Source organism: Bos taurus, chromosome 8 (assembly GCF_002263795.3).
Source record: "Bos taurus isolate L1 Dominette 01449 registration number 42190680 breed Hereford chromosome 8, ARS-UCD2.0, whole genome shotgun sequence".
Classification (NCBI taxonomy): Eukaryota; Metazoa; Chordata; class Mammalia; order Artiodactyla; family Bovidae; genus Bos; species Bos taurus.
The window spans coordinates 103,893,023-103,918,629 of record NC_037335.1 but is presented as its reverse complement, the minus strand read 5'-3'; the positions used below and the strand labels follow the sequence as shown (position 1 = coordinate 103,918,629).

Here is a 25,607-nt window from a genome sequence, read left to right as displayed (position 1 = left end):
TAGAGATACGTGGCAAAACCTGCTGGCTCCCTCGTTAGTGATATCTCAAGGGGCCCTTGAGCAGGAATAGTTTTAAAGAAATCAGTGACTAGATAATCCATGTCCACTTGGATACTTTCCTAAAACGGACTCGCTTGAGAATGCATCTTCAGTCAAGGCAAGGCTTTGGGCTTATCTTTTGGGTCCCCACTTTCCCTTTCAAAATCACTCTTCTCTCTCTGTCAATAGAAAGACACACTTTTCATCCATCCTGAGTATGGTGGTGATAATGGTGGTGGTGGTGATGATGATGCAGGTCGTCAAAAGGGAAAATTCTAAATGTTGGAGTCAACTTTGCGATCAATGGAGCTAATAAGTGCATAACAAACTCCTTTACAAGTCAGGTGGTTTTCAATTCTTTTCAACAAAACTGAGAGTGAGTTGTCAACTGAGAGATGATTAAACATAAGTTGTGATGGTAGACTGTAATTTTTCACATTCCCTCAAAAGAGTCCAGGGAATTGAGTAACATAGCTCTAAAATAGTTCCCTCCATTTCCAGTGATTTATGGAACAAGGCTTTTCACTGCCTGAATCTATGAAAATAAAATCAGAAATATAATTGATGTTATGCTTACACTTCCTATCACTAATAGTCATACACAGATACAGAAATTAATTTTTTAAAAGCCTCATCCCTCTTGTTAAAAGACACATTTTTGTTTCATATTTGCCAAAATATATGCTATGCTTTTACTATTTTAATTAATTGTATAGCACCAATAGCTACAATGATAATTCAAAGAAACATTTTAATACTTAAATTAAAATTTCCATTTCTATAAATGTTATTTATAGAGACACAATAAAGTGATCAATAAAAATGCTGAAGCAGGAAAATACATATTAGAAAAAAATCTTTAGAGGAAGCAGAATGAGAAAAGGAATGACAGAAAATTTCCAGCTGTTTAAAAACTTGTTTATATTTTAGATGGAGGATGGCAGCTATCATTTTGCAATGGTATTTACATTCCATTGGGCCTATCTTAATAGGTAACACAAGAGTTTTATTTTTTACACCAATATTTACAATAAGCCAGAAATTTTATTCTTAACATTCCTATATGACTGTGATAAAAAATAAAAGCTAAAAATTTCAGGGACAATCTAAAACTGTACAAAGTAGTCTATAATTTTTCAAAATTCTTTTAAAGGATATGTGAGCAAAAATGTCTGAAGACCTTACATCTGCCCAACACATATTCACTCATTCTTCCTTTTATTCCTTATACCAGAATTGCTGGCAATATGCCCGGCTGAAAATCCACCCTTCCAACTCTCCTGGCAAATATGTATGGACAAGTGACTAGATGCCAGCTAACGACACACTAAATTTTGCCATTCCTGCTTTCCACATGAGGTGTGGATACAATGGCTGGAGCTCCAGCAGCCACTTTGGACCATGCACTAAGAACTGCGGTACTGAAAGACAGAAGGAACCTGGGTTCCAGATGACCGTCACTCCTCTTTACCAACACTAAACTCCCTACATCCAAGTTTCTTTTAGGGAGGAAAATTCCATACATGTCTAAGTCACTATTATTTGGGGATTCCTGCTATACACAGCCAAATACAGTCCTGCCTGGTAGAAGGGCTACAGCATGTTTCATATAATCAATCAATTATTAAACATTCAGGTTTTTCAGATTTTTCTATTTATTATAAACCATACTGTGATCCTTCTTAGATAAATCTTCAGACACATACATAGTAATTTTTCTAGAAGACAGTCTCAAAAAGTAAATTCTGGGTCAAAAATGTCTTGATACATACTGCATTTTTTTCTTCATAAAGGTTAATTTACACCCACACCAATGGTGTATGAAATGACAAGAACTCCACACAACTTCATTATCATTGGATAGTTTTTCTCTTAAATATTGCAAAGTGATAGAGAAGAAAAAGTCTATTTGTACCACTTGTTAACTAATAAAGTTATGCTCTTTTCCAGTGGCATTTCTTAATGACATTCTCTTTTATCTTTTTAATTTAGAAAAAGAGTTAAAACTATTTTACTCCAAATTAAGTTAAAGTTGGATAACTAGAGGTAAAGCTACCTTTGAGGTATCCGTTTATATAAAGCTCCATGGCAACAGAGTAGTTGTCTGTCTTGTACTGTGCTCTGTGCCTGGCATGTAGTAGGCACTCACTAAATAATCGCTGGATATATGAAAGCTGCCCTGTTACTCCATGACTCTGAGCAGTTAATTTTCTGCTCTGGGCCTCAGTTTTCTGTTTAATAAACTAATGGGATTAGATGAGTCTATGTCATGGTCTTTTCCAACAATTTTTTATTCGAAGAAAGTCAGATCCAAGTAATGCCTACAGCGTGTCAAGTGGAAAATACTCCCTTCCTTCAGGGCTATTTATATTTGTTGGAAAGACCCAGAGGCACAAGGGGATAAAATAAATAGAAACTAAGAATTCGCATTCTTTTTTGTTCCTCTTCTATGGTTCAGTTCAGTTCAGTCACTCAGTCGTGTCCGACTCTTTGAGACCCCATGAATCGCAGCACATTAGGCCTCCCTGTCTATCACCAACTCCCGGAGTCCACTCAAACTCATGTCCATCAAGTCAGTGATGCCATCCAGCCATCTCATCCTCTGTCGTCCCCTTCTCCTCCTGCCCCCACTCCCTCCCAGCATCAGAGTCTTTTCCAATGAGTCAACTCTTCGCATGAGGTGGCCAAAGTACTGGAGTTTCAGCTTTAACATCATTCCTTCCAAGGAACACTCAGGACTGATCTCCTTTAGAATGAGATCTGCAATGACTTTAGAATGACTGCAAGGTTGGATCTCCTTGCAGTCCAAGGGACTCTCAAGAGTCTTCTCCAACACCACAGTTCAAAAGCATCAATTCTTTGGTGCTCAGCTTTCTTCACAGTCCAACTCTCACATCCATACATGACTACTGGAAAAACCATAGCCTTGACTAGATGGACCTTTGTTGGCAAAGTAATGTCTCTGCTTTTCAATATGCTATCTAGGTTGGTCATAACTTTCCTTCCAAGGAGTAAGCGTCTTTTAATTTCATGGCTGCAATCACCATCTGCAGTGATTTTGGAGCCCAAAAAAATAAATTCCTGGTGGCCCAGACGGTAAAACGTCTGCCTACAATGAAGGATACATGGGTTCAATCCCTGGGTCAGGAAGATCTCCTGGAGAAGGGAATGGTAACCCTCTCCAGTATCCTTGCCTCCCCACCACCAAAAAAAAGGGGGTCAAAGAAATATTTATTAGGAGCAACCCCACGTCCAAGAAGAGGTGGCTGCGCAGGCGCAGGAGGGCCGAGAGGAGCTACTCCGCAATCAAGGTCAGGAGGGGCGGCAGTGAGGAGATACGCCTCACCCAAGGTAAGAAGCAGCGGCTGCACTTTGCTGGAGCAGCCGTGAAGAGATACCCCACGTCCAAGGTAAGAGAAGCCCAAGTAAGACGGTAGGTGTTGTGAGAAGGCATCAGAGGGCAGACACACTGAAAGCATAATCACAGAAAACTAGCCACCCTGATCACACGGACCACAGCCTTGTCTAACTCTTCCATGGTAGTAGAAAACAAAAGCATTACAAAGGCAGTAAGAAACATCGGGAATAGCCCTCTTCTCCTGAAATCCTCTCAGGACTGGGAGTAGACCCGAACTCCAGCCTAATCTCATTCTGCTGGAGTCCAGGCTTTGAGAAGCCTGGGTTTAATTGGGCAAGTACGAGTACATGAGAGGTAACGATACAAGTCCCACAGGACCAGTTGAGATAAGGTATATGCCCTGCACATAGAAGCAGCTCAGTCAATGGTAATCCCCGTGGTGGGACCCAGTACCAAACACCATAACGCCAAGCAGTGGTGGCAGTTGGTTTTTTCCTAGAAAAGCCCCCACAGTGGGATTGGTCACAATTCTGGCTTCATACATTTCAGATTCGTGTTCTCTGGCCCTCCAGGAGAGTCTGAGAGTTTCCTAAAACCCTTTCAAAAATTCCTTTGCTACTTAAACGAGCCTGAGTAGATTCTGCCCTCTACAACTTAGAACCAGGACCACTAGAGCTCCTGTTGGCCGCTGCTGCTGCTGTGCTGCTAAGTCGCTTCAGTTGTGTCCAACTCTGTGCAACCCCATGGACTATACAGTCCATGAAATTTTCTAGGCCAGAACACTGGAGTGGGTAGCCTTTCCCTTCTCCAGGGGATCTTCCCAACCCAGGGATCGAACCCAGGTCTCCCTCATTGCAGGTGGATTCTTTACCAGCTGAGTCACCAGGGAAGCCCAAAATCTCCAAAGGAGAGCTTTACTGAAAAGAAGCTCTGGTCTACATGGTCTACATTCAGCTCCTATCCCAATTCTACCAAATACAGATTCAAACTCTGCCCTAGTCAATACCTGTGCAAATTGTCTTCTCAGAAACCCCTTAGAGACAGAGGCAGTCTGTTGAAGCCCAGTGGAAGATGACCAAAGGAATGAATGGGGATGAGGAGATAAGGTCCCGACTCCACCACTGGAAATCCATGTAGTCTGAGACACATCCTTTCAATACTGTGAGCCTGGGTTCCCCAGCCTGTGAAATGGGAGGAGAGCATCTGGCACAGGGAACTGATGTGAGATCAAAAGAGCAGTAGATATGAAGATCCCTTGTCAACTGTAGCTCTAAGGAACAACTTAAATAGTGTCTTTTTCCATCAATCTCCCATGAAAGGCAGGCACTGGATCTTCGTGATCAGGTCTCTCAGACTGGGGGAGGGGGAGGCGGGGGTGGGAGGAGGGGCTGCATGGCCAAAACACGGGTCATATCGCCCTCTGGTGGATTTAAATGGAAAGGGTATGGTTTTCAAATGGGCGACAAAGCTACAAAAACAGAACTCACCGAATCCTAAAATTTCAGAAGTGAAAGGGATCTTTGAGACCGTTTAATCTAACATCCCCATTTAAATATGGGACAATAATAAAATTCCGAGAAGAAAAATGACTTTCCTGAGGTCTTACCAAGAACAAAGCTCAGAGCCAGGGCCAGACCCCAGCCCCTAATGCACATTCAGAGCGAGAACATTCTCTCTGACCGAGAAACACCGAAACCCTCAGTGGTCAGGGTCCACATGACCTTGAACTCTCAGCACAGCTCAACGATGTTGTCAGCAAGTAGCACTTTAGCTGAACTCTGCCCAAGATTGGGTAATTTCCCCACCCAGTTTTATTGTCAAAAAGTTGTCACTTCTTTTTAAAACCTACCATGTCAATGTTTTGATTTCAATACAAACAGACCAAGCTATAGCTATGGCAACTTCTTAGAAACTTAGAAAATATTCTCAAGCATGACTGCGTAATTCTAAGAGAAAAGAACAACAGAATGTCTAACTTCTCCAGGAACTACAGAAACCTTTTTTTTTTTTCTAGACCAATCTCTCCCACAGGTGGTTATCTATGAAAATACAACAGTCCAAAGAAATCAAACACAATCACCTTCACCTTAACACAACTGCCACCCTAAGTCTGACTCATATGCTAAGTCACTTCAGTCGTGTCCGACTCTGTGCGACCCCATAGACGGCAGCCCACCAGCCTCCCCCGTACCTGGGATTCTCCAGGCAAGAACACTGGAGTGGGCTGCCATTTCCTTCTCCAATGCATGAAAGTGAAAAGTGAAAGTGAAGTCACTCAGTCGTGTCCGACTCTTAGCGACCCCATGGATTGCAGCCTAACAGGCTCCTCCGTCCATGGGATTTTCCAAGCAAGAGTACTGGAGTGGAGTGCCATTGCCTTCTCCGCTGACTCATATAAGACCCCACATTCTTCAGTTCAGTTCAGTCGCTCAGTCGTTTCCGACTCTTTCTGACCCCATGAACTGCAGCACACCAGGCCTCCCTGTGCATCATCAACTCCCAGAGTCCACCCAAACCCATGCCCATTGAGTCGATGATACCATCCAACTATCTCATTCTCTGTCGTCCCTTCTCCTCCTGCCCTCAATCTTTCCCAGCATCAGGGTCTTTTCCAATCAGTCAGCTCTTTGCATCAGGTGGCCAAAGTACTGGACTTTCAGCTTCAGCATCAGTCCTTCCAATGAACACCCAGGACTGATCTCCTTTAGGATGGACTGGTTGGATCTCCTTGTAGTCCAAGGGACTCTCAAGAGTCTACTCCAACACCACAGTTCAAAAGCATCAATTCTTCAGCACTCAGCTTTCTTTATAGTCCAACGCTCACATCCATATATGACCACTGGAAAAACCATAGTCAAGCCTTGACTAGACGGACCTTTGTTGACAAAGTAATGTCTCTGCTTTTTAACATGCTGTCTAGGTTGGTCATAACTTTCCTTCCAAGAAGTAAGCATCTTTTAATTTCATGGCTGCAATCACCATCTGCAGTGATTTTGGAGCCCAGAAAAATAAAGTCAGCCATTGTTTCCACTGTTTCCCCATCCATCTGCCATGTAATGATGGGACCGGATGCCATGATCTTAGTTTTCTGAATGTTGAGTTCTAAGGCAACTTTTTCACTCTCCTCTTTCACTTTCATCAAGATGCCCTTTAGTACCTCTTCACTTTCTGCCTTAATGGTGGTGTCATCTACATATTTGACGTTATTGATATTTCTCCTGGCATTCTAATGGTGCCCAGTTAGCCATCTTAATAAATGCTAAAAAAATGTGGGTCGTGTTGGATCTTTGCCATGGAGAAGCATTCCACTGAAGGCAATTCTTAGAAGTCTCTCTGTTTTTTAACCTCTAAATCCCTTTGGGATCTGAAGACTTTGTTAAAGACAGGGCTCAAATAAGCCCCCAGCGTTCTGTTTCCAGAGAGAGCAGGTGGGTCCTTGAATGACTCACCCACCCCCACAGCAGTCTCATGGGTAGCAAGGGAGCTTGGCCAGCAAGTCCTGCCAGTCTTTCAGGGTTAGGGAGAGAATTGATGGACTTCATCCCAGATCACACATCTTAATCCCCCACAATGCAACAGCCTGAGTACTCCTACCATGCCTAGTCAGGGTCCTGAAGTTTAACCTGATTCAATCCTCTATTTTTACTCAGCAATAGCAATATCTGGTATTGAATGTTTACAGTAATGATGTTCTAAGAGGTTTACATGGCTCAACCCAGCTCCCACCAAAACTCTATACAGAAGGTGCTATTAATTATCCCCATTTTAGAGATAGAAAAACTGCGGCTCACAGAAGTTAACTCATCTGAGATCAAACAGCTAATAAATGAGGGTCAGAATTTGAAGCCAAATTCAAATTCACTTGATTTCATAGCCCATTCTTTTAAATCCAACCCCACTTGGAAGATAATCTTTACCATCTCTTAGCTAACTCATAGCAGGGAGTGGACCTCAATCCAAAATTGAAGGTGAGAATCACAAAAGTTCTGTTTGCGTTTGAGCCCAGTCCTCCAAAGGTGCCTCTGGACTGAATTTTCCGGCTCATTTCCAGCATTTTCGTCCTCACTCTGCTTCCTTCCAGCAGCACAGGTGTGTGTCTGTGATTACCGTCGGATAGAGAGTGGTACCACACTGCGAGCACACTTAGTGTTTCCTCTTTCTGAAGGCAGTATGGTATTTTTAGGAAAAATGAAGGTTTTGCAGTCAGACAGACCAGGATTTGAGACCCAACTCTGCCATCTCTACTACCAGCTTGTCCTTGGATATTTACAGGAATCCCCCGGTATCCATGGGGGGGATGCCTGACACCACAGACAGAAACCTGTTTTCTGCTCAGGTCTTCTACCCACAAATTCAATGCCTTTTCAATCTTAACTAAGCACTCACCACACACTCTGGCTGTAACCTTTGCAGTTTGAGGTGGGACAACAAAACTAGCACAAATTTCTTTTTCCTTCTTCACAGTTTCAGAGATGGGAGGTTCTTTCCTACCATAGATCTCAGCAATGTCAGCATATGATTTCTTTTTTCCTTACTAAGCAAGGAACTTTCTCCTTTCACCTATAGCAAGTACTTAATCACTTCTCTTTGGCAGATCCAAATGGCTGGCATCACTCCTCTTACACTTTGGGGCCATTATTAAGTAAAATAAGGGTTCCTTGAAATAAGCATTGTGACATCGTGACAGTCAATCTGATAACCAAGAGGGCTACTAAGTGACTAATGGGTGGGAATGGAAAAGGTTGGACAAAAAGATGAATCACCTTCTGGGTGGATTTACCTCCTGGGTAGGTCAGGGCTGACAGCTGAGTTTTTATCACATTACAGTTTAAAACTTATGGATTGTTTACTTCTGGAATTTTCCATTTAACATTCTTGGATCATGGCTGACCCATGGGTAATTGAAACTTCTGAAAGAAAAACTACAGATAAAGTGGGGACTACTGTATTCCCTCTGGGTATCATTCTTCTCATCTTGGAAAACATGAATAATAATATCAACATTATACTACTGATATGAGAATTAGTTCAAACCTATCTGTGGTACCTACCAGTGGCTGGCAGGTATATAGTAGGCATATAGTACAAAGGCTGGACCTTTGTAGGCAAAGTGATGTCTCTGCTTTTTAATATGCTGTCTAGGTTGGTCATAGCTTTTCTTCCAAGGAGCAAGCGTCTTTTAATTTCTTGGCCTGCCCAATGCAGATACTTATTTTCTTCCTTTGCCAACCCCAGTAGCCATAGAGGTGGTGATGGACCTCAGGATAGGAGGGGACACACCCCAGGGCCAAGAGGCATTACACAATGAGATGTGCATGGGCTTTAGACTGATTCCCAGTTCTGCCATTTTAGCCTTGATTTTGCTCAGTCTCACTTCCTTCACTATAAACAGAGGCAATAAATCCTCATTATATATATTATGTGTCCCCGGGATACTTACCATCCAGTCAGGAAACCAGGAAACAGACATAAAAACAAAAGGAAGATTGGAGCATCTTGAATAAAAATTTTCAAAGGTGCTTCGATGACATAAGTTACTGAGCTAAATATTCTAAATTGCTTTTATTTAAGAAATGAGATATTTTTCAGAAATACTAATAATACAATAAAATATCAGCTCTCTGGATGTCCTAAAACTCGGGGGTTAGTTAAGACATCTAGATTATTTCAAACCAAAAAATGCACTGTAATTTTAATCAACTAATGTAGAGTTATTTTCAAGCATATTTTAATGTGTAGCATCACTACACAGTCTTTAAGTTTTTTATACCATAAAAGCATTATGCATACATACCTCTGAGAGACTCCTGCAATAAACAAGAGACAGGCACAAGAATGTTCAAAATAACACTGTAACAGAAACTGAAAGAATTCAGGTGTCTACCAAACAAGAAGGATTACACTTAAGAGTTTTTATACAATAAAAATACTACATAGAAGAAAAAATGAAATTATAGCTGTTAGCAACATGGATGAATCCTCAAAGCATAATATGGAATGAAAAAGAGCCAACTCATGGAAAAATATATGGAACAATACATGTAAGCATAAGACCACCTTTATAAAACTCAAAGCAAGCAACCCTAATGTTTAGGGACATATACAGAAGTAGTGAAAACATATTTTTAAAAAAATTTTTTTTAATTTTATAGTATTGATTACTGCTGAGAGAAGGTTGAAGGAATAGAATTAGGAAGAAATGTGTGGGTCAATTCAATAGTTTTAAAGTTCCCTGCTGGGTGGGGGTCACCCATTTGAATATGACATTTATAAATTTATAATTATAAATTATAATTCATAATTATATATAACTAGGACTTCCTGGTGGCTCAGACAGTAAAGAGTCTGCCTACAATGCGGGAGACCCAGGTTCAATCCCTGGGTCGGAAGAAAACCCTGGCGAAGGAAATGGCACCCCACTCCAGTACTCCTGCCTGGAAAATCCCATGGATGGAGGAGCCTGTAGGCTATAGTCCATGGGGTCGCAAAGAGTCAGACACAACTGAGCAACTTCACTTCACTTCACTTCATATATAACTACGTTTATATTTATAGATATATGCCTGTATATATAATATTAGATGTAATAATGTTATATAATAACACTTTTAAACCCATGCTATTCAATGTTGGACTAGGAATTTGATTCCTGTGCCCCTGATCCTGTATTGTTGACACCTTAGGAATTTTTTTTTCTTATGTCTATTCCATGAGTAGATTGTACAACTCAGTTACATCTTTAAAAAAATGTCCACTGGAGATCTAAGAGGAAGGCCATAAACTAAATTACAGGAAGAAAGCAATCCACAAAGGTGACTCTAGCCATCCCTCAAAGGTCAAGTGACAGAGGGTGGAGAACCAAATGGCACTGGAGACCAGGGATGACAGATCAGCGCCCAGAACGAGAATCTGAGTTAACGCCTATGCAGGGCTATCAAAACTAGTTTATTTCCACTGGCCACGAGTGGACAGAACTGCATTCCCAAAGAGTTTAATGCACTCTCCTGTGCTATATGCAGATCAAAGAAAAGTCACTGAATTCATTTGCCAAGGCTATCATTGAAAAAAAGAAACTACCACAAATGCATCATAGACTGGATAGCTTAAACAACCTAAGTTTATTCTCTCACAATCCTGGAGACTAGGCGTCCAAGAGGAAGCCGTTGACAGAGGGGTTTCTTCTGAGGCCTCACTGCATGGCTTGAAGATTGGTATCTTTACCCTATTTCCATAGCCTTCCTCTGTATGTACGTGTTCTAATCTCCTCTTTTTATAAGGGAACCAGTCCTAATGGGATTAGGGCCCACTTCAATGACCTAAATTAACTTTAATTACCTCTTTAAATATCCTATACGCAAATATGGTCACATTCTGAAGTAGTGAGAATTAGGACTTCAATATACAAAGTTGGGGAGGATGCAATTCAGCCCATAACAGTCACCAGGGGCTCTTTGGAAAACTGTTGTTGTTGTTCAGTCGCTAAGTCGTGTTTGACTCCTTACGACCCCTACACTGCAGCCCGCCAGGCTTCCCTGTCTTTCACCATCTCCTGGAGTTTGCTCAAACTCATGTTGATGATGCCATCCAACCATTTCAACCTCTGTCGCCCACTTCTCCTCCTGATGATGGGCTTCATTATATTTCAAATTAGCCCAGTGTTGTCCAGGAGTACTTTGCATAGTGATGAAAATGCTTTTTCCCTGTGCTGTCCAGAAAGGTAGATTTGTGTAGTTTGCTCCTGAACACTTGAAGTGTGGTAAGTGTTACGGAGGAACTAAACATTCTTTTCAGTTCAGTTCAGTCGCTCAGTCATGTCCGACTCTTTGCAACCCCATGAATCGCAGCACGCCAGGCCTCCCTGTCCATCAGCAACTATCGGAGTTCACCCAAACTCATGTCCATCAAGTTGGTGATGCCATCCAGCCATCTCATCCTCTGTCATCCCCTTCTCCTCCTGCCCCCAATCCCTCCCAGCATCAGTTTTTTCCAATGAGTCAACTCTTCACATGAAGTGGCCAAAGTATTGGAGTTTCAGCTTCAGCATCAGTCCTTCCAATGAACACCCAGGAGTGATCTTCTTTAGAATGGACTGGTTGGATCTCCTTGCATTCCAAGGGACTCTCAAGAGTCTTCTCCAACACCACAGTTCAAAAGCATCAATTCTTCGGCACTCAGCTTTCTTCACAGTCCAACTCTCACATCCATGACCACTGGAAAAACCACAGCCTTGACTAGACGGACCTTTGTTGGCAAAGTAATTTAGTCTCTGCTTTTTAATATGCTATCTAGGTTGGTCATAACTTTCCTTCCAAGGAGTAAGCGTCTTAATTTCATGGCTGCAATCACCATCTGCAGTGTTAACTTTAATCAACATTAATTTTAGTTTTACTTGTCATGTGTGGCTAGAGCTACCATTTTGTACCTTTTCAGAATTAGACCAAGCATGAGTGCAGGGGAGGCATACATCTGAAAGGCTAGAAAAGATCAAAATATCAGATCAGAAAGGCTTTTAAGAGACCATTTAGGCAACCCACCCACTGCCCAGAGACCTATACCCCAGAGAGAAACAACATTTGGCCCAGGGTCCGAGAGAAGCATGAGAATCCTTGTGGCAGACATATCTGGTGTTCTCTCTTCTCTTCATTCAAATTCTTCTTTGACATCCGCAGAGCATTAGTTCCAGACGCTTGTTGTATGTCCCCTTACCAATATCTAGCAGCCCTCAGGGCATCCTGCAAAACACCAGCTCCTTCTCATCTGAAGATCTTTACACTTGCTACGGCTTCTACTTGAGGCTTAACCCCCCAAAATCTTTGTGCAATGACCTCATTCTTGCCAACCAGGCCTCAAACCAAATGTCACCTTCCTTGAACACCCTATCCAGATTAGCAGCCCCCTCAATCCTATTGCGAAGTTTTCTTTCTATCATGATACTTCACTATCTTGTTTTTTGATTTTTTTATTGCCGTTTCTTGCTCCCTATTCCCACCGTAGTCTTGGCTTCATAACATTAAGAATTCTGTTTGTCTTGCTCGCTGCTTTTACCCCCAGTTCTTAGACAAGGGATAGATCCTCAATAAATATCCCATGAAGGATGGACAATGAATGAACAGATGGAGCTTTGTCCTCCTAAGAGAAGGCTTTAAGTCCTATGAAGTAATAAAGATCTCCATAACTATGCTGTCATCCTCTGCCCCCTGGAAATCCAGCCAACAGGATTGAGGAGACCATGTTGCACCCAGGACATCCCAGAAGCCATTCACAGGGTAACTGATTATTTGTACAGAGCCCTGCTCTTTGCTCACCCTCACAGACTCCTTCCAACTGACAGCATCTTCATGAAAGTTCCTCCTCTCTGGAGTACCAAGGGGGTGACCATGAATGGTTCAGAACCTAACAGTGAAAGGGGCACAGCTTGGTGCCAGGCCCAAGAACTGTAAAACTGCTCTTTCCTCCTGATAAAATATTTCCACTCTAAGAGTGTTCCCAAGGAAATAATCCCAAAGTGAGCAGGGCTTGGTGAAGAGAGACACTATACATGGCAGTATATAGAGTTAAAAACATCTCAAACACTCAGCAACAAGGAAACAGCCATGCAGTCCCTGTGGTACATCGTACAGGTGCACAATCCCTTACCCAAAGCCCTTACAGCTTGATATATTTTGGAAATAAAATGGTTCCAATTTTAGAAAAGCTATACATTGCTTCTACTCTATTGCATATCCCACCCAGCCAAGTATGGGGCAGCCCACACTCAAACACACTAACACTGTAGCAAAACAGATGCATAGTCACCCTGAGTGGAATAAATGACGAATACAGAGAGCCTCAGACCAATTAAGATGCAGTTAAGAAAAAGAATTTTCCCAGCAGAAGAATTTCTGGTTTATGGAGCATCGTAGATTTCTGAGAATACATAGAACAACTATACAAAAACGATCTTCATGACCCAAATAATCACGATGGTGTGATCACTCACCTACAGCCAGACATCCAGGAATGCGAAGTCAAGTGGGCCTTAGGAAGCATCACTACAAACAAAGCTAGTGGAGGTGATGAAATTCCAGTTGAGCTATTTCATATTCTAAAAGATGATGCTGTGAAAGCATATTGTGCTGCACTCAATATGCCAGCAAATTTGGAAAACTCAGCAGTGGCCAAAGGACTGGAAAAGGTCAGTTTTCATTCCAATCCCAAAGAAAGGCAATGCCAAAGAATGCTCAAACTACCGCACAATTAGACTCATCTCACACGCTAGCAAAGTAATGCTCAAAATTCTCCAAGCCAGGCTTCTACAGTATGTGAACCGTGGACTTCCAGATGTTCAAGCTGGATTTAGAAAAGGCATAGGAACCAGAGATCAAATTGCCAACATCCACTGGATCATCGAAAAAGCAAGAGAATTCCAGAAAAAAATCTACTTCTGCTTTATTGATTATGCCAATGCCTTTGACTGTGTGGATCACAACAAACTGTGGAAAATTCTGAAAGAGATGGGAATAACAGACCACCTGACCCGCCTCCTGAGAACTCTGTACGCAGGTCAAGAAGCAACAGTTAGAACTGGACATGGAACAACATACTGGTTCCAAATCGGAAAAGGAGTATGTCAAGGCTGTATATTATCACCCCGCTTATTTAACTTATATGCAGAGTACATCATACGAAATGCTGGACTGGATGAAGCACAGCTGGAATCAAGATTCAAGGAGAAATATCAATAACCTCAGATATGCAGATGACACCACCCTTATGGCAGAAAGTGAAGAAGAACTAAAGAGCCTCTTGATGAAAGTGAAAGAGGAGAGTGAAAAATTAGCCTAAAACTCAATATTCAGGAAACTAAGATCATGGCATCTGGTCCCATCACTTCATGGCAAATAGATGGGGAAACAGTGGAAACAGCATCAGACTTTATTTTGGGGGGATACAAAATCACTGCAGATGGTGACTACAGCCATGAAATTAAAAGATGCTTGCTCCTGAAGAAAAGCCCTGATCAACCTAGACAGCATATTAAAAAGCAGAGACATTACTTTGCCAACAAAGGTCCATCTAGTCAAAGCTATGGTTTTCCAGTAGTCACGTATGGAAGTTAGAATTGGACTATAAAGAAAGCTGAACGCCAAAGAATTGATGCTTTTGAACTGTGGTATTGGAGAAGACTCTTGAGAGTCCCTTTCTTGGACTGCAAGGAGATCCAACCAGTCCATCCTAAAGGAAATCAGTCCTGAATATTCATTGGAAGGACTGATGTTGAAGCTGAAACTCCAATACTTTGGCCACTTGATGGGAATAACTGACTCACTGGAAAAGACCCTGATGCTGGGAAAGATAGAAGGCAGGAGGAGAAGGGGACAACAGAGGATGAGATGGCTGGACGGCATCACTGACTCAATGGAAATAAGTTTGAGGAAATTCCAGGAGTTAACGATGGACAGGGAAGCCTGGTGTGCTGCAGTCCATGGGGTTGCAGAGTCCGACACGATTGAGCAACTGAACTAAGCTGTACAGTAGTAGATAAAGAAGTCCAGAGTGCATCCAGAGGACATGCACTACAAACCATGTGCGAAGACTGTTAGGGGGACCCCTGCTGAACATCAAAAAAATGTTCTCGACAGGGCCCATATTCTTTCTCAGAGGCTTTATCCCTCCTGAAGTAAGAACTCCAGGGCCTCCATTCATGAGGTCAGAAGCCCTGTTGGACAAATCACTGACCTGTGATTTTTTTTTTTCTGGTGCAGATGGAGTGGCCAGAAGCAAATGGTGCTGAGAAAGTTGTTCTGATCTGGAATTTGGAAAACAGGAACATTCATCTTGGTCAGATTTTTCAAACCATCCCTTCAAAATGCATGCTCTCCTATGTACTTCTCTCAGCCTCTCCTTTTCTCAAGAAAGTGAAATTCCACAAGCTTATTTTCCCTGTTGCTGTAGTTTTCCTGTTTAACAAAATTTTAAGTGTACAATAGGTCTGTACAGCAGATCTCCAGAATTTATTCGTCTTGTATAACTGAACTGCATACCACTGAACGCCATGTTTACTCCTTTCCCCTGCCCCTGGCAATCTCCTTTCTGCTCTCTGCTTTAGTGACTGACTATTTTAGACACTTCATATAAGTGGAATCATGCAAAATGTAATCTTCTTTGACTGACTAATTTCATTTAGTAAAGAATCCTCCACCTTCATTATTACGTATGTCAGGATTTCTTTTTCAAGGTTGAGTTATAGTCCACCGTGTGTATATATTCCTCATTTCTTTATTTATTCATTCATAGATAAACACAGAGTTTTTTCCCATAGCTTGGTCATAGTGCACAAAGCTGCAGTGAACATCAGAGTACAGATATTTCTTTGAGGTCCTGATTTCAATTCCTTTGGACATATACCAAGAAGTGTATTGGTAAATCGTATGCTAGTTCTATTTTTAAAATTTTAAGGAACTTTCATACTGTTTTCCATAATGACTGCACCAGTATACATTCCCACCAACAGTGGACAAGAATTCCAACATTTCCATATTCTTGCCGACACTTATCCTTTGTTTTGGGGTTTCTTTTGATAAGCGCCTTCCTCGCCGGTGTGAAATGATGCCTCATCGTGGTATTGACTTGCACCTCCCTGATGACTAGTGATTTTGAACATGTTTTCATGCACCATTTCTTCATTCGTATGTCTTCTTTGGATAAACGTCTATTCAAGTCCTTTGTCCATTTTTAAATTATGTGTATTTCTGGTCTTCTTGCTATTGAGTCAGAGGAGTTCTTGGGCTTCCCAGGTGGCGCGGCTGGGAAAGAATCCACCTGCCAGTGCAGGAGATGTCAGAGACGTGTGTTCAATCCCTGGGTAGGAAGATCCCCTGGAGGAGGAAATGGCAAACCAATCCAGCATTCTTGCCTGGAGAATCCCATGGACAGAGGAGCCTGGAGGGCTACAGTCTGTGGAATCACAAAGAGTCAGACACAATTAAAGTGACTTAACATGCATGCAGAGGAGTTCCTTATATATTCTTGATATTAACCACTGTCAGATACAGGGTTTGCAAACACACTCTCTCATTACATAGGCTGCCTTTTTACTGTCAACAACAAAAACATTGATTGTTTCTCATTCCATAGGCTGCCTGTCTATTGTTTCCTTTGCAGAGGCTGTTTTGTTTGATATAATCCCACTGTTTATTTTTGCTTTTGTGGCCTGTGCTTTTATTGTCACATTAAGGAAATCATTGCCAAGACCAGAAATTGCCAAGAAATCAAGAAACTTTTCCCTTATTTTCTGCTTTTAGGAGTTTCACAGTTTCAGATCTAAGACTTTAATTCACTTTGAGCTGATTTTTGTGCATGCTGTAAAATAAAGGTCTAATTTCCTCCTTTTGTATGCAGATATCCAGTCTTCCCAACAACATTTGTTGAAGAGCCTATCCTTTCTCCATTATGTATTCTTGGCACTCTTGTCAGTTAGTCCCGTTGATCTATTTGTCTGTCTTTACACAAATCACTGACATACTGTGCTCATGGATCAGAAGACAACACTGTTAGTGTCCATTCTACCCAAAGCAATGTATTTAAATTCAGTATTCTTGCCAAGAAAATCCCAATGGCACATTTCACAGAAAAAGAAAAAACAACCCTAAAATTCATATGGTACCAAAAAAAAAGAGACTCTGAATAGACAAAGCAACTGCCATTGGTAGGAAAAGTTATTTTAGATACAGATAATAAGATATGAGGTCAAGACTGACAAGTGAGGTAGAAATCTGACCTTGGAATAGCTAAACAGATTTCGGGATCTTGGACAAGACTTGTTGCCCAACTAGGCCTCAGTTTCCTCATCTATAAAGTGAGCTTGTTGGATAACATGACCTTGAAGGGAACTTCAGGAAAAGTTTGAGTAATGGAAACCCCAGTGGTATTATGTTTGCTGCTGGATATATGAGTTTAGCTAGGTTTTGTTGAAATTATAGTTAACTTTATTGCATAGGTGCTTCTGAAACAACAAGGATGATCACTTTATTTTACAGAGAAAAAGAATAGGATCCAGAGAGGTATAAATCTTTTGGAGGAAAAACAAACTCCAACCATCTCTTGCCTTATCCCCAGTGATACTCTGAATTTGTCTGTTCAGCGACATAATCGGTAACATCTGAAATTAGCACCTTCGCTTCATCCCTCTCCCTCTTCATCATCTCTGAGAGGTCCCACAGATTGGAGAATTGCTTGTAATGATGATGGAATAACTCATTTAAAACATCACAAACTGAAAAAACAAGTTTACTGCCTTATCTTTGAATGGTTTTGGTGTGAAAGGAAAATTGTGTCTTCCACCAAACAAAGGGGAAAAAAGCAATTATCTGAGATGGAAACCCTCAGCCCATCAGTATGCGTCTGGAAGATGGAATTCATAGATCAGAGTCAAAGTTCCAGGTCCAGATGGAAAAAAATAATGTTCCTGCATCATTAATTTCAATAGAATCTAAAATAATGGAATGCAGCCAGGCAGAAATACAGTGAAATCTAACATTCCCTGTTCCCTAAGTCACCTGCTCTCAGAGTGCAGTGAGGCAAAAGACGCACTCGCATTTACAGCTGCCCAGAAACTGTTTTCAAGCCTCTGGGCTTTTTCCTCTTTTGACTAAGATATATTTCAAACATTCAGAAAAATGCAGAGAACTACAAAATAATATTCAAATACTAACCCAACTTTCATAAAATTTGACATTTTGCCATATACACTTCCAGGCCATTTTAAGGCAATAAAATGTTAGACACAATTGAGACCCCTTCTCTCCCATCCCCCTTCAACCATCCCCAAGTTAATCACTGTCCTGATACTGGTATAGACAGTTCCATGCATATTTTTTGTATACACTACATGTACGCTGTTCTGTATGTTTTGTCTTATTGTGATAAAACACTCATAGTAAAATTTACCATTTTAATCATTTTTAAAGAGTAACCCCCAGTGCCATTCAGTATGACACGATGTTATACAACCATCACATTATCTAATTTCAGAACATTTTCATCACCCCATAAGGCACATTGCGGCTTTTAAGCAATCACTCCCTCCTCTGCCAGCCCCTAGCAAACACGAACCTCCCTCCTACCTCTACAGATTTGCCTCTTTTGGACATTTCCTACAAATGGAATCATACAATGTGTGATCTTTGCTCTTTTGAGTCTGGCTTCTCCCACTTAGCATGATGTTTTCAATGATCATCCGTCCGTGATGTATTGGTACTTCATTCTTTTCATGGCCAAATAATATTCCATTTGTGGATATGTTGTAATTGTTTATCCACTCATCTACTGATGGGCATTTAGATTGTTTCTGCTTTTTGGCTATTATGAATAATGCTGCTCTGAATATTCATACGCTAGTTATCGTGTGAACAATTGTTTTCAGTTCTGTTGGCAGACACCTAGGAGTGAAACTGCATATGACAAGCCTATGTTTAACATTTTGAGGAATCGCCCGCTTCCAAAACTCTACATGTTTTTATGTTGGTGTCATCCTGCATTCACTTGTCTCACTCACTGTTACGTTTTGGAGAGCCTTCCAATATAATATTTAGCTACGGTTCCTTTGCCAGTACCCTCTTGCTGGACACTTAGGCTGATCCCAGTTACCATACATAACACTGCCGTAAGGAAGTTTAAAAGGTTTCAGTCTATGGACCCACCTGCAGAGCAAAAGACTCTCAGACGACTCATTGTATCTATTCTTAGTTGACAGCCCCCCAAGTCTTCCAGAGCAATGTTTCTGTGTTGTGAGCAGAGAATCAGGGTGAGCAAACTGAAGGGATGCATCAGAACATGCCCCCCAAATGACTAAAGCTCTCAGATCAGAGGGTGGTCAGAGAATTATCAGTCCCAGTTACTGGCCGCCTTCCCTGGAGGCAGATTACCCTTCCCACTCATTGCCCTGTGGCCTGTAGTGCATCCTTGGAGGAGGCTGGTACAGTTCCTGTCCCCTCCCCACCCCAGAAATCAGGCTTGGCCATGTGATCGGTGTGACCTTGGGGTGTGAGCAGTAATGATGTAAGTGACATAGGAGCAGGAGCTTTGGGGGCCATCCCCTGCCTCTTCCCCCTACCACAACAACGGCATATCATAGATGAGGAAACTCAGTTTCTTCATCTGCAAAATGGGGGTAAGGGCCCCACGATCTAGCAGAGGCAGCCACCTCTATGATTCTGCTTCTCTGTTGACGCACTCACATGGCCCCTGCCAATGTTTCCACAGGCAATTGTTTCCTGAAAAAGGGAGAACAGGAGCAGAGAGGAGAAACAGAAGCCCTCACCACCTGCTATGCAGGGAGCTTCCTGAACCCCATCAGTCCCGTTTCTGTTATAGTCCAGGAAGCCAGCACGGTGCATTCTGAGGACTCTCTGTCCTTCCCTGGGCCCCCACCCCTGCTCCTCTGCCAGACTCACAGACTTCTGAGGAGACTGTAGCAGGGGTTCCCTGAAGCCTCCACAGAAGGAGGCATGCTTTCGCCAGTCCCCTTGCCTGACAGAAAGGTCTTTCACTGAGTTGAAATCTGCTTCTTGGAAAACCCACCCTTGACCTTTATTCTTCCCCAGAGAACCCTTCACTTCTCTGGAAGAAAGCATAGAACCTGGGGTCACAAACTTGTATCTGCAACAGACCTCGAAACCCTCAATGATCTAATTCTCTGTGCCATGTAACACGAAGATGATGTTGTTGTCATTATTATTTCAGATCACGACTATTGGAAGTTTACTGTATACCAGACAACATTTTAAGCACTTGAAAGTAAAGTGAAACTTGCTCAGTTGTGTCCAACTCTTTGTGACCCCATGGGCTATATAGTCCATGGAATTCTCCAGGCCAGAATAATGGAGTGAGTAGCCTTTCCCTTCTCCAGGGGATCTTCCTAACCCAGGGATCGAACCCAGGTCTCTCACATTGCAGGATTCTTTACCAGCTGAGCCACAAGGGAAACCCAGGAATACTGGAGTGGGTAGCCTATCCCTTCTCCAGCAGATCTTCCCCACCCAGGGATCAAACTGTGGTCTCCTGCATTGCAGTCAGATTCTTTACCAACTGAGCTATCAGGGAAGCCCTTAATTTAAGCACTTGATTAGAAATAATTCACTTAATCATCAAAAACAATACTATAAGATAGATGCTACTATCCCCCATTATACAGAGTAGGGGATTGAGGTTCAGAGATGTTAAGTGACCAGCCCAAGGTCACACATCATGGATGTGACAGAAAGTAGGCAGGATACCAGTGTCCATCTCTCCAAGTCATTAATGAGATTAACAAAGCTAACCTTTACCAACCAGCTTAACCTGGTGGTTCAGACAGTAAAGAGTCCACCTGCAATGTGGGAGACCTGGGTTCAGTTCCGGGTTGTTAAGATCCCCTGGAGAAGGAAATGGCAACCCACTCCAGTATTCTTGCCTGGAAAATCCCATGGTTGGAGGAGCCTGGCAGGCTACAGTCCATGGGGTTGCAAAGAGTCAGACTTCACTTCACTTTATCAACCTCTACCGAGCCCCTACTGAGCTCAGCACTTGTGATATGCAGATTAATAACCCCTCAGAGACATCCTGCCTTAATCCCTAGAACCTATGCATATATATCATCTTACCTGGCAAAAGGGACTTTGCAGATGTGCTTAAGTTAAGGACCTTGATATGGGAAGATTATCCTGGACAATCTGGGTCTAAACTGTTAATTGGTCTAACCACACGGGCTCTTGAAGGCCAAGAATCTTTCCCAGATGAGGTCAGAAAGAGATGTGACCATGGAAGAAAAGGTGCTCAATAAATGGAATCTCCCCTCCCCCTTTATAATAATCTTTATAGTTTTCTTTTTAATGCTTTGTCATCTCCATTGGCAATCATTTCTTGGAAGCCTCACTTGGAAGCCTTTCTTGAGCAGCCCAGGCCCATGTACAGAGATTCTAAAGTCATTGGTCTAGGGTGCAACCACGACATTAACATTTAAAAACTGCTCAGGGATTCTAACTGGCAGCCAAGTTTGCAAACCCTAGGTCTGCAGCAGTATCATCCAAGACACAGACAGCTGACTTTCATTCCAATCCTGAATTCTCAGAAATCAGACACAAACAAGGGCTTCCTCCAAAATACATTAATGAGCAAAAAGGCTTTGTGGCATTCTCTCTCTCTCTCTCTCTCTCTCTCTCCCTCCCTCCCCCCCCCCCCAAGTCTTACACAGTACCTCTCAGACTCAGCAATTCCCAAATTATTAAAGTAAGAAATTAGTGACACCATGTTCCTAGTATGCAACAAGACAGCGCTCTTCTACTGTTACATCTTCTATATGAGGCTCTTTACACTTGCCTTCCACAACTGTTACCCCATTGCTGGCTCAAGGCACCCATGTTTCCATTTTCCAGACCAAAATACCTGGACTCAGAGCGACAAACGCTTTAGAAAAGCACAAGCGTTGCTGAAAATCAGGCCTCAACCCCAGAGCCTGACTTGTTCAGTCCACTGATGTCCGCTGAGCAAGCTCCTTACCTCCACGAGCCTCAGTTTCTCTGTCAAACAGAGGCTGTTGGCAGTACCTCGAGGTTAGAAGGAAGCAAATGCCACCAAGAGCCTGCAAGTAAGTGGGACCAGCACTTGGCCCTGCTGCTCGACCCGAAGCCTAGCTCTTCACACGGGGGCTCTCCCCCCGACGGAGCCCCAGAGCAGCTCTACAGAGCAACAGAAAGAGGTGGACAGTGGTACTGGGTTGTCCTGCAGTCGGTTCCCAAACTTTACTGTGAGTCAGAATCCCCCAGAGGGCTTATTAAAGCGTAGATTGCTGAGTCCACCCACAGGGTTTCTGATTCAACAGGTCCAGGGCGGAGCCAGAGAATCTGCATTTTTGACAACTGCTGGGTGATGGGACTGCTGGTTCTGTTCCGAAGGCCTTTTGAGGGTGTCGAGGAGGGAGTCAGACAGCACCTCTCACACACAAAACTTCCTCCAACTCCTCCTTCAGCATTTCTCTCTCTGCAGAGCTCTGTCCTTTGTGAACCTGCTTAGATCTCTGCCCTCTTTCCTACTCATTCTCATTTTGCTCAAAGCCTAGAACTGGAGAGTCACACTCCTGTCCCTTCGCCAGCCCCTCAAGTAGAGCAGCCTGGCCCAGGGGACTTCCGCCTTGCTCCTCTCCACACCCCACGAGCGGCACCACCCAAGGGCGCTCCTTGTAAAACAGACAAGGGGCAACCAGGGCCAGCCGTGTGGTTTTTATCACTTTTGTCCTCACAGATATGATCACCGCTAAGTCAGTTACCATGCGTGATGCACATATTGTGTGTCAGCCACTCACTGTGGATCCAACAGTGGACAGGAGGGCCTACTTCTGTCCTTGATGAACTCACAGCACAGTGGGGCTGGGGAAGGCGCAGGGACAGACCACTACGAGGAAGGAGCGACTGCAGTGGCCATTTCTATAGTAGGATCTGTGGGAGCCCAGAAGCCAGAATCAAATCAGGGTGGGCTTCTCTGGGGAGGTAGCACTTAAGCTGACACCCGAAGAATAAGTAGGAGGTGATCAGACAAAGAGGCAGGAGGAGAAGTTTCCAAGCAAAGAGAGATGCACATACAAAGGCCCAGAAGCAAGAGAAAAGAGACAGAATATTCATGTAACCAAATCCACCCATGAAGGAAGAGATGAGCTGCCTGTGTGGATAAGAAGAATATGTGTGTAAAGAACTTGCTCTCCAAAGCACAAGGAAAGATGACCTGCCTTGTGCTGTCATCTGTCAACTGAGTTCTGTTTGGAGGACAGTAATAACGCAGAGTCGGACACGACTGAGCGACTGACCTGAACTGAACTGAATACACAAAACAAGCTTCCCTGGTGTCTCAGTGGTAAAGAATCTGCCTGCTAATGCAGGAGATTCTAGTTCAATCCCTGGGTTGGGAAGATCCCCTGGAGAAGGTAAACCACTCCAGTATTCTTGTCTGGGAAATCCCTTGGAGAGGGGAGCCTGGCAGTTGCAGAGTTGACACGACTTCGCAACTAAATAACAATACACAAAACGGTATCGATGGATATGGACCACTGTCAATGAATGTGTGCCCGCTCCTCACCCCACCAGGAAGGGAAGCCTGTGGAGGCTTTACACATACAGATATACTGGTCCTCCCTGCAGCCCCAGGAGGGCCTTTGTGAGCACAACTTTCTATGCTTCCTGGAGGAGGAGACCAAGGCTCCAGAAGGTCACACAACTTGTCCTGGGTCACACCCAGGCAAGTGAGGAGCTGAGGTTTGAATCTACACAGGCTGGCCCAAGTTGTTTTCACTCAGCCTCTGCCTTACTGGCTCAAGAGAAGAAAAGGCACAGGCACGTTTTCTCCTTCTCCTCACTTCAATTCCACCATCCCCGAGAATGCTCTGACAAGCAAGGCCACAGGGAACGGAACACCGCCCCAGGCCCCCAGAGACATCCAGACCACATGGGGCTGCGTCTGGCATCAGGTATACATAAGTGCATCATTCCTCCTGAGGTAGCTGGTGTCACTCTGAGTTCTGGTATGGGACAAAACTAGGTTCACATTCTACTTCCAGTCCCTACAAGCTGCATTCTCTCTTCTTCAAGTCCCACCTACAAAGAGATACCACACTCGCCCCAGGGGACTACTGCTGGGAGGGAGCAAGCAGGCTTATGTCCACCAAGCATGTGCCCAGCACAGAAGCAGAGCCCAGGCAAGGACAAGCGGGAGGCTTTCATCCTCAGGGGTGGACTGACCCAGGGGTGTCTGAACTCACCGAGCTGAAGGCCACCAGTCCCCACTATGGAGACGTCACCAGGATAACCACCACTTTGTGGGCACCAGTCTAACTGTCAACTGGTCTCACAGACAATCCCATGAGACCTGTCCCCGTTTCATTCCTGCCTTATTCAGGCTTCTTATTTCGAATAATGCCTGTTAGAACATAGTAAGGTCAGGTGCTCACCAGGACTGCCATAACAAAGTACCAGAGACTGGTACTGGGTAAAACAGCAGAAATGTATTTCCTTACAGTTCCAGTAGCCATAAGTCCAAGGTCAAGAAGTGGTAAGCTGGTTTTTCTGAGGTCTCTCTGCTTGACTTGCAGAGGGTCTTCTTCTTCCTGTGTCTTCATATCATCTTCCCTCTGCATGCATTCTTCTGTAAATATGTGCAAATATTATGTAGATATGTCATAATGTCCTCTTCTTATAAAGATAGCAGTCATGCTGAATTACAGCCCACACTGATAACCTCATTTAAATTAATTATCTCTTAAAGACACTATCTTTAAATACAGTCATAAGCTGATGTACCAGGGCTTAGAACATGAACACATGAGTTACATACACGCATCTGGCACAGTGCTTAGTATACACAAGCACTCAGTACGCGGTGCCAAAGGTGAGGGTGATGATGGAAATGGTGACACTCTCCTGACTGGGAACTACTGCAACAGGATGACAAGCCATCAGTGCCCATTAGAAAGCCCCTCTGGGTTTGCCTGGGACTGATCCTTTGGGATCAGGATCTGGGAAGACCTGGATTTGGGAAGCCATGCACCGAATGAATTTGCACATCCACTGACTTTGTATTCAGAGCCATGTGGCTTCACACCCTCATGATAACATTCACTAGCTGGAGACTCTGAGCAAACCCACTTAGTTGAGCCTCAACTTCTCTCACGCAACAAGGTAACAACTGCCAAGGGCCTGGCAGTGAGAGATCCCCAATGCATGCTCTTTCCTCCATCTGTGAGCAGAAAGACCAGTTTTGAGTGGCATTTGAGCTGTCTACCAGTGATGACTCTGGGAAAGCCACACCCGGGTGCTCAGATGCTTCAGCTCTTGCCTGGGAATGACCATCCCAATCCCAAGGGTTGTCATAAGGTAGGAATGAATCAAGGTATATGAAAGTGCTTTGCTACCTGCAGAGCATCCTGTACAGGTGAGATGTCAGCCCCCTTTTGAGACACAAGTCTTCAAAGGTCTTTGTGAGAGGGTGCTCACACCCACACACCCGATTCCAAGAAAAATACAAGAGGTGGGGGCTGTGTGGTTTCATCCTTCATGACTCACAGAGGCCACTCCTGCTGGGTATTCAAATTCTGTGGCTAGAGGAGCTGTGCTTTTTGACTATTCACCTACACCCACTCCTCTCTTGTCCAGAGGGAGGGAGTGCAAGGCCAGTGTGACTTGGAAATTTATCCCAAGGCTGTGAGATT

At 43.4% G+C, this 25,607-nt stretch overlaps 1 long non-coding RNA gene across 1 annotated transcript in view; it reads right to left on the bottom strand.

Annotated features, from left to right (window-relative positions):
- Nucleotides 1–21,558, bottom strand: part of LOC132346013 (uncharacterized) — a 91,400-nt gene extending 69,842 nt beyond the window's left edge. The window contains exon 1 of the long non-coding RNA XR_009495692.1: nt 7,784–21,558. This is a non-coding gene — a long non-coding RNA (uncharacterized lncRNA). The remainder of the gene's footprint in view (nt 1–7,783) is intronic.
- Nucleotides 21,559–25,607: the final 4,049 nt, after the last annotated feature.